This window comes from Oryx dammah, unplaced genomic scaffold, assembly GCF_014754425.2.
Source record: "Oryx dammah isolate SB20612 unplaced genomic scaffold, SCBI_Odam_1.1 HiC_scaffold_10, whole genome shotgun sequence".
Taxonomy (NCBI): domain Eukaryota; kingdom Metazoa; phylum Chordata; class Mammalia; order Artiodactyla; family Bovidae; genus Oryx; species Oryx dammah.
The window spans coordinates 65,293,327-65,303,141 of record NW_024070194.1 but is presented as its reverse complement, the minus strand read 5'-3'; positions in this window follow the sequence as shown (position 1 = coordinate 65,303,141).

Genomic DNA, 9,815 nt, shown 5'->3' with positions numbered 1-9,815 from the left:
AGATATTGGAAGGTTTTTAGCAAGTGATTTGATTTCTGCCTTGTGCCATTGTGCTGGCCTGTGATTGGAGGATCAGTCAGACGAGACAAGAGGAAAAGCTGTTAAGAGAACATTTAGGAGGCCATTGGGACCATCCAGATGAAGGATGATGGTAGCTTTGATCAGGATTTGAACAGTGGGGATGATGAGAAGAGTTTGGATCCAAGATACAGTATGAAACCAGAACCTGCAGCATTGCTGATGGGCTGGGTTGGAGGTGGGAGAGGGGCAGAAGGGATTAGAAATTAAGTGTAAACCAGTGAGACTGGCATCCTGGGAGTGCTAGTACGAGGCAGGGCTACTGAAGAAAGATCAGTAGGGACAAGCTGGGTTAGGACCATGGGGACCATGTCCAGGATTGTTTTCTCATCCATGAGATTTTGTAAAATAATATCTGAAGCCTCTATTTTCTTTTTAAAGTAAAAAAAGAAGTAGGATCATCTGCTGGGGGAGGGGGTTGATAGGAGGTTAGCAGGTCATAGATTTAGGGAGCTGGAGAAAGTTTAACAAGGGCATTGCAAAGAATCGGAGAGTGAGATGCTTAGAAGAATATAATGGGATTTCCAAGCAGCCTGAGAGGTCTTAAATTGGTGATGGTGGCAGAAGCAGTCTGTTCATTCATGTGGCCCTCCTGCAGAGCTGGTTACCTAGGTTTGGAGAACGTTTAGCTGTAATGGGAGTGGCCAAAACAAGCCAGCTGGAAGGATGGATCATTGTGGTCAGAAGGGAGGCAGTCTGAAGTCTGCTTCTGGAGGCACTGAGATTATGGATGCTGACAATGTCCAGGGTGTGACCAAGGGCCTGGGTGTCTGAAATGGTCAAGGAAGTAAGATGCCAAAAAGTAGCAAAGTGTTAAGTCACCCAGGGTTAGGGTGGTCACATAGAACTGTTGAGACTGGAACACTTTTGAGGGGACCAGAGTGCCAACTGGATGAGAAATCAGGAAACAGGTGCAATGCATGACTCTTCTGGACAAACAGAATGATGACAAGATTTAAGGTCATCTTAATTGAAGATTGGGAGTCAAGTGTCAGGGTTCTGAGAGAGCAGGAGTGACTGGAAGTCAGGGAGATGGCAGTTCTGAAGAGGTAAACGGAATAGTTTACCCAAATGGCATGAGCCTCAAAAGAAACATGTGTTTGCTTTTTGTATTATTTTAAATAAAAAGTTGAGCCTCTAGAATGTCTGCAGGTAGCAATGGGAAGCACAGAGAACAGCAAACTCACCCTCTGAGCTTAAGGTGCATGGAGTGTGAGAGAAAAGACCACCTACCGTTGAGAAAGTTTCAGTGGAGAGTCTGCAAGGGCAGAGTTAAAGCCCCAGTAGAGGAACACTCCAGAAATAGCTTCAGGACACAGGAGTGGCAGTGACTGAGTTTGGGAGATGGGGAAGAGAATGCTTGATAGAATTACAGGCAAGGAAGAACTGATGATCCTGGTACGATGGAGTGGAAGAAAATTCTCCAGGTGGCTTCCTGTCTGGGGAGGGCCTCCCTGGAATATCTCTGCAGAGGGTGACTTGTGGATAGAGAAAGCAGGGGAATTAGGTTTCTGAGCTGGATTTTCAGTTTCTTCCAACCTCACTCTTTGGGCACATCCACCGAGTCCAACTTGTGTTTTGGCTCATTTCCTCCCAGCTAAAGGGCACTTTCATCTTCTGGCAAGGGGCCTGGGTTGACCTGAGGTAAGAATCCTACTACCTTTGTTTCCTCCAGTGGAGAGGGATTATTTTTTCTTTTGGTTTAGCATTTTGTATAGTTTTGCCCATTTATTTGCCTTGCTCTTTCTTAATCATAAGGAATACTTGTTTCTGATATAAATGTCTAACTTTTATGCCCCCTGCAGCGGACTGTATTTTCCAAAGATGGCCACAACCATCTCTCTCTTTCCCCATGAAGAGGTGAAATCCATTTCTTTCCCTCCCCCTTGAATCCAGGCAGGCACTGTGACTGTTCTGACAGATAAAGGACAGCAGAAGTGGTGGTGGGCTTAGCCCTTCACTGGCTCTTTCAGCCCGCAGCAGGGTGAGGCCATGTGGAGAAACACAGAGGCATCAGGGATGAGGTGAAGGCACCCAGCCCCCTTAATTAAATAAAGCTGCAGGAGAGAGACCAGGGTGAAAAAACCACCCAGCTGAGTCCAGTCAATCCACAGCTCCCTGAGAGATAATGATAAACAGCTGTGTGAGCCTCTGAATTCCACCTTGTTCACAGCCAGAGATGCTCAGGATATCATCTCGGGTATCTGCTTCTCCTCTTTCTGTCCTGGTAAAGGTGTACTTACAAATGGGTAGTAAAAAAATAATTCTGCTCATGATTTCTATTTTAACCATAACACCTATGTGTAATTAGGATCCTATTACTAGGGCTTCCCAGGTGGGGCTAGTGGTAAAAAAAAAAAAAAAAAAAAAAACCACCTGCCAAAGCAGGAGATGTAAGTAACTCGAGTTTGATCCCTGGGTCAAGAAGATTCCTTGGAGGAGGGCATGGCAACCCACTCCAGTGTTCTTGCCTGGAGAATCCCATGGATGGAGGATGAGTTTTTTAAATAAAAATTTTAGTTGCACTGTGTGGCATATGGGACCTTAGTTTCCTTATCAGGCATCAAACCCATGCTCCCTGCAGTGGAGTCTTAATCCGTGAACTGCCAGGGAAGTCCGTATATGCTTTAAATATAGTACATATCTTTGCTCTTGCTTCTTAAAACCTCCCTCTGCCTGACCACTTAGTCCTCTGACCTTTGTTCACCTTCAGCCAACCCTTTCCTGCTCCACACCCTGGTGCTAGTGAGTGAGAGGAAAACCAGAAGAGATGGAAGAATAACCCCAGGAGAAGGATGGGGAAGAAAACAATGCCCAAGAAAGCCTGGGAGAGAATTTTTGGTGGGGAGCTGAGAGCTAAGCAGGGAGAAGGATGTTTGGGGACATTGCAGGGTAAGAGAGAGGCAGAAAGTGAGAAGAAAGGGAAGAAGAGGGGTTTAAGAATTGTAGGCTTGGTTTAAAATTAAATGTGGTTGTTGGTTTCTTTGCAGTGACACTGCACAGACTATGCCCATGGGAGCCCAGTGTTCAGTTACTTAATAAGCATTACCATCTGTGAAATACTGAGATACACGCATACACTGTGCTTCCCTAGACCTTGTGACTCTGAGCCGTTATCATTGCTACCTATTATCACTGATTTATAAGGAACAAATTCCATTCAAAGTGGCTCAGGCATAAAGGAGAAGTTCTTGGAGAAAAGCTCTGATGGCTCATTGAACTTGGGAAGTACAGCTGGGTCTCTTGAGGGACTACATTAAGAACCAGGGGACTACCAGGAAGGCTCTGAATCTCTTCTTTTTTTCCAATTTTTAAAAATGTGGTAAAATATATATATATATCATAAAATTTATCATCTTAAACATTTTAAAGGGTACAGTTCAGTGGTATTAGACAGCATCACCAACTCAATGGACAGAAATTTGAGCAAACTCCAGGAGGTAGTGAAGGACAGAGGAGTCTGGTGGGCTGCTGTCTGTGGGGTCTCAAAGAGTCAGACATGACTTAGCAATTCAACAACAACAACAAAAATTAAATGCATTTATAATATTGTGGGACCATCGCCACTATTCATCTCCATTGCTTTTTTCATCTTGTAAAAACCAAAACTCTGTACCTATTGAACACTAACTCCCCTACCTCTAGCCCCCGGAAACCACCTTTCTGCTTTCTCTATGATTCTGACTATTTCATATAAGTAAAATCATACAGTGTTTGTCTTTTTGAAACTGGCTTATTTCACTTACATGTTGTCCTTAAGCTCCATCCATGTGGTAGTGTAAATCAAAATTTCCTGCCTTTTTAAGGCTGAATAATATTCCATTCCTTGTGTATTCACATTTTGCTTATCTGTTCTTTTATCCATGGACACTTGGCTTACTTCTGCATCTTAGCTTTTGTGAATAAAGCTGCCTCAATATGGGTGTACAAATATGTCTTTGAACCCCTGCTTTTAATAAATTAGGGTATATACCCAGAAGTAGAATTGCTGGATCATATCTATCTTTTATTTTTGAGGAACTGTTGTGCTGGAATCCACAGTGGCTGTACAGTTTTACATTCCCATTAGCAGTGCACAGGTGTTCCAGTATCTCCACACCCTCCCTCTTTCTAGCAGCTGTTAAGAAGTGTGAGGCAGTAGGTACCTCATTGTAGCTTTAATGTACGACATGATAATTCAGTACATGAATATGTTGTGAAATGATCACCAGGATAAGTCTAGTTAACATCTGTCACCACCCACAGACACACAGTTACCTTTTTTTTTCCCTTGTGATGAAAACTTTTAAGATCTACTGTATCAGTAACTTGCAAATAGACAATCCAGTATTATTAACTGTAGTTATCGCTCTGTACACATTTTTTGCCTTCTCCATTTTTATTTGGCTTTGTTGTATTATTGTTGAGTTATGAGTTCTTTGTACATTATGAGAATATTAAATTTTTGTGATTAAGTTTTTTAAATTGAAATATAGTCAATTTACAATATTATATTAGTTTCAAGTGTAAAATATAGTAGTTCAGTATTTTTATAGATTATACACTGCTTAGATTTATTATAAAATATTGGCTGTATTCCCTGTGCTGTACAATATACCAGGTTATTATTTTTTTTTTATTGAGGTATAGTTGATGAACAGTAAGTTTCAGGTGTGCAGAAGTTTCACAATTTTTAAGTTTATACTCCATTTAAAGTTACTGTAAAATAGTGGCCATATCCCCTGTACTGTACAATATATCCTTGTAGCTTATTTATTTTATCTGTTCTGGTTTGTGTCACTTAATCCTTACCCCTGTATTATCTCACCCTCTTCCCTCTCTCCAGTGGCCACCCTAGTTTGATCTCTATATCTGTGAGCCTGTTTCTGTTTTGTTAGATAATTTTACATTTTTAATATCCACTTTCTGCTCACTCAGTTGTTAACCCTGCTGCTGCTGCTGCTAAGTTGCTTCAGTCGTGTCTGACTCTGTGCGACCCCAGAGATGGCAGCCCAACAGGCTCCCCTGTCCCTGGGATTCTCCAGGCAAGAACCCACTGGAGTGGGTTGCCATTTCCTCCTCCAATGAATGAAAGTGAAAAGTGAAAGTGAAGTCGCTCAGTCGTGTCCAACTCCTAGCAACCCCATGGACTGCAGCCTACCAGGCTTCTCCATCCATGGGATTTTCCAGGCAAGAGTACTGGAGTGGGTTGCCATTGCCTTCCGTGTTAACCCTAGCAAAACCTAAAAAAAAAAAACCCCTGTTCTTCCACACCATTTCTTTTCACACAATAATGGCAAATGGCAACATCCAGCAGTCAGCTTTTGTATGAAAGACCAAACCTGGTGAAAAGTGGTTTAGGGCTGTCAAAGTAAAATGTGTGAAAATGCAAGCTATAAAACCAATATTTAAAGTCTTTCCTCTGTATGTTTCATCCAGTTTGATTGCCACACCTGGGTATAAATGAGAACCACCAGCGGAACCCTGAAAAATACTTATGCCTTAACCAAAATTTAAAAAAACTTGACATCAAAACTGTTGCACTGACTAAAACCATATGAGGCACTACTAAATACTTATCCTAGCATGGCTAAAATTAAAAAGATTGATTGTAGTAAGTGTTGGCAAGGGTGTGGAGGAAGTGGAACTCAGATACTGCTTGTGGGAATGGAAATGGTACAGCTTTGGAAAATGGCTTAGCAGGTGATTAAAAAGTTAAACACATACTTACTGCATGACCTGGCTATTCTACTCCTAGGTAGAGAGATTAAAGCATATGTCCACACAAAGACTTGTACACAAATACTCATAGCAGCTTTATTTGTTATAGTCCCAAATTGGAGACAACCCAACTGTCCAGCATAGAAGAATGGATTTTAAAAAATAGTGTTAAAAAAAATCATACTGCAGAATATTATTCAGCCATAAAATAGAACAAACTTCTGATACAATGGTGTGGATGAATCCCAAAATAATGCTGAGTGAAAACAGGTTAAAAAGAAGACATGTTGATTGGTTGGTCTTATTTCTTTAAATTCTTGAGAATTCAAACTAATCTATAGGGAGTAAAAGAACTGGAAGGGGTGGGAGGAAGGAAAAAGGGAGGATTACAGAGGGGCACAAGGGAACTTTTGAGAAACTTTTTCCACTTCAGGGCACAGGTTCAATTCCTAGTCAGAGAAATAAGATCCCTCATGCCCTGCGAGGCGAAGAAAAAAAGAAAGAAATTTTCAAGGGTAATGAACATGTTTTGGTGATGGTTTCCAAACGTATGTATATACGTCAAAACTGACCAAATAGTACATCTTAAATATGTGTCATTTACTATACATCAGTTGTACATCAACAGAGCTATAGAAAGTATCTTTGTACCTTGGATTGTTTTTCAATTCATGATTTCAAAAAGCAACTTAAAAAATTTAAACAGCAAAAAGCCCCACACATAAATTTAATAATCTATATACTACATTTTAATTAGAATATCAACAATAAAGGAAAATTTTCAGTCTATAATATTAATATTCTCAACAAATATTGATAATTATGAAAGAATCACAATGTTTTGCTGTAGGAAGCCTTTCTGAAATATAAATTAGAGAGAGAGAAAATTCAAGATTGTGTCAGAAGAAATATGAAATTAAATGCTACAGATTTTCCAGAAGCTCTGTTTGATGCCACTGGCTAGAAGTCATTAAGGTTGTGGAGGAAACTTAAATGATCCTACAGCAAAGAGGGGTTTGTCCCACAACTGAAAAGAGTACAAGATTTAAGAAACACTAGTGTTACATATTTTTAAAGCACAAACTTTATTAAAGGTCTTTTGTATCGAAAGTTGTTTTTAATCTGCTTTTTAGCTGGTGCATGTGTGTGCGCTAAGTCGCCTCAGTCTGTCCAACTCTTTTTGTGACCCCGTGGACTGAAGCCCGCTAGGCTCCTCTGTCCATGGGATTCTCCGGGCAAGAATACTGGAGTGGGTTGCCATGCCCTTCGCCAGGGGATCTTCCCAACCCAGGGATCGAACCAGAATCTTCTTCACTACAGGCAGATTCTTTACCATCTGAGCTACAGGGAAGATCCAATAACTTGATTAAGGCAAGAAAAAAATATATGAGAATTTATTGCAATTGACCCTGTTCAGTATTTTAGAACATCAAATTAAGATTTAGCAGTGTTTCATGGGCATAGTCACATTTTCTATTTTTGGCCATACCTTGTGGCATCTTAGTTCCCCCACTGGGAATTAAAACCATGCCCCTGGATTGGGAGCACAGAGTCTTAGCCATTGGGCCACCAGAGAATTCCCTACAGAGTCACATTTAAATGCTGGTCTTCAACGCTGAACTGGATAAAAGATCAATACAAATTATTTCCTTAAGGCATTGGGGTTACCAACAAGGCCTTATTCAGTAGAACCGTTTACATTATGCAGTGGCTAAGACTGTGCTCCCAAGATTCTAACAGCTTTGACTGTTACATTTACCTGGTTTTACATAACTGTTTTGTTGACCTTTCCACTTGAATCTGCAACAAGTTGCCAGAAACTTATTTTGGATAAAATAGAAATTTTTATTTTCTCTTAAACCAGTGCTCCTCTCAGTCTTTCTCATTTCAGTAAAACCGATCTCTCCCCCTCATACCTCAATCCTAAACCCCAAAACCATTATTAATTCTGTCTTTTAATTCTTAACCCTTGTCTAATGCAGCAGATGTCCTTCTGGCTCTCCCCAAATGTATATCCCTTTGTCTCTGTCCTCACCTACTTAGTCCAAGCCCCATAAACTATCCCTTGGGCCATTTCAATAACTCCCCAAATGACCTTGTTCCTTACCCCCTGCCCCCAATGCATTCTCCAAACAGCAGCCAGAATAATTAAAAATAAAATAAAAGCAAGTAATGTTTGTGACTCAGACAGTAAAGAATCTGCCTGCAATGTGGGAGACCGGGGTTCTATCTCTGGCTCAGGAAGACCCCTGGAGAAGGGAAAGAGGAGTCTGGTGGGCTACAGTCCATGGGGTCGCAAAGAGTCGGACATGACTGACAACTAACACACCCATACACAATGTTTACCAATGCTTTTTAGACAAAAGGCACCATTCTAAGTGATTTACAGTGAATCATTTCAATAGAGTCCTGTGTTGTACTAGTGTTACCTTTATTTTAAAGAGGAAACTGACATATGGAAATTAAATAATATGTCTTCATTTAATGGTAGGAATGGTGTTTGAATCTACATAGTCTGATTCTAGAGCTTGAATTATTAACCATTATATATCACACCTCCCTGAACAGGTCAGATTTGTCATTCTTTGCTACAGAAAATTTAAACTTGCCTTTGTACTTAGGATAAAATCGAAACTCCTTGCCATGACCTCCAAGGCTTTACAAGATCTGATGCCAGAGAATTCCAGTGGCGGTCCAGTGGTTAGGACTCTGTAGTGCCACTGCTGAGGGCCTGGGTTCAATTCGCACTCAGGCGAACTAAGATCTCACAAGCTGTGTAGCCATTAAAAAAAAAAAAAGATCTGATGCCAGCTCCACCTCCTCTCTAAGCTCACCTCATAACATCTCGTATTCTCTTCCAAAGCCAGCTGAGTTCACGCTACACTGGTGTATTCCTCTCTATTCCTGATGGAGAAACTCAGAATTCTTACCTTCTGACTTTTCCTGAATGGCGTCTTCACATCTTTCAGTCTCGGCTTAAAGGTGGCCTTCGGCCCCATTAGGTAGGGTCCAGGAAGACATGGTGGTGTTGCTCCAGTGTGGGGAAAGGGGTGGTTTTGAAAGTAGGGACGGAGGGAGCTCAGGGAGCTTTGTTTCTCCAAGTACTGCCTGCTACACTGGTGCCTTTTCTAAGAGAAATAGTTTGAAGTGTTCAGTTTAATTACGGTGATCAGACCGTGAAACATAAGGAGGTCAGAAGTTGGCATGTTTCTGTTCTCACCCCACCCTTAGCTATAAAATGAGGCTAATAATAATGTCTTCCTGCTCAAATCACAGGGTGGGGTGCAGATAATGTCGGCAAGTTTGCCTTGAAAACTGTAAAGAGGAACCAATGCCTCAGGCTAATGCGGTCTTCGCATCAGAGCGGTGCCTTCCCTTGTGAATTCTGCCAAGGACCAATTAGAGAAGGGCAACAGGCTAGAGGAGATGCCCTTAGGATCACTTCTTCGCCTGCCCTGGGGGCCTCAAGGGACCCACTGCCCATCAGGCAGCAGCCTTCAGACAGGAAGTTAGTGACAATGTAGGTGTCTTATTTCAAAGAACACAGCAAAGAAATACATTTCATTTGATGTGGGCCATTTTTAAGTCTTTATTGAATTTGCTACGATGTTGCTTCTGTTCTGTGTTTTGGTTTCTTTGGGCAGCCAGGAGGCTTGTGGGATCTTAGCCTCCTGACCAGGGATCAAACCCACACTCCCTGCCCTGGCAGGTGAAGTCTGAACCACTGGAATACCAGGGAGGTCCCCCAAAATTAAATTTCAAATGAGAAAAATTTCTCTAGCTGAGTTAGATCAGAATTCCCTTCCCCCCCACCCCTCATTTACTGTCTCCCCTGTTTCCTTCCCATCTTTGTCAAGATTGAAGCAGGACACTGGTCAAAGCGGAAAACTCTTTGAACAAATGAATGGCAAGCACAGTAAAACAGCTAGCAGTAGATATTTCAGTGTTACCCATTATTGACATTAGGGAATGTTGGTGTAATCAGATGCCCTGGGGGAGCTGCTGAGGCCCCACAAAGGCTCCTTCTGTCTGCTTTG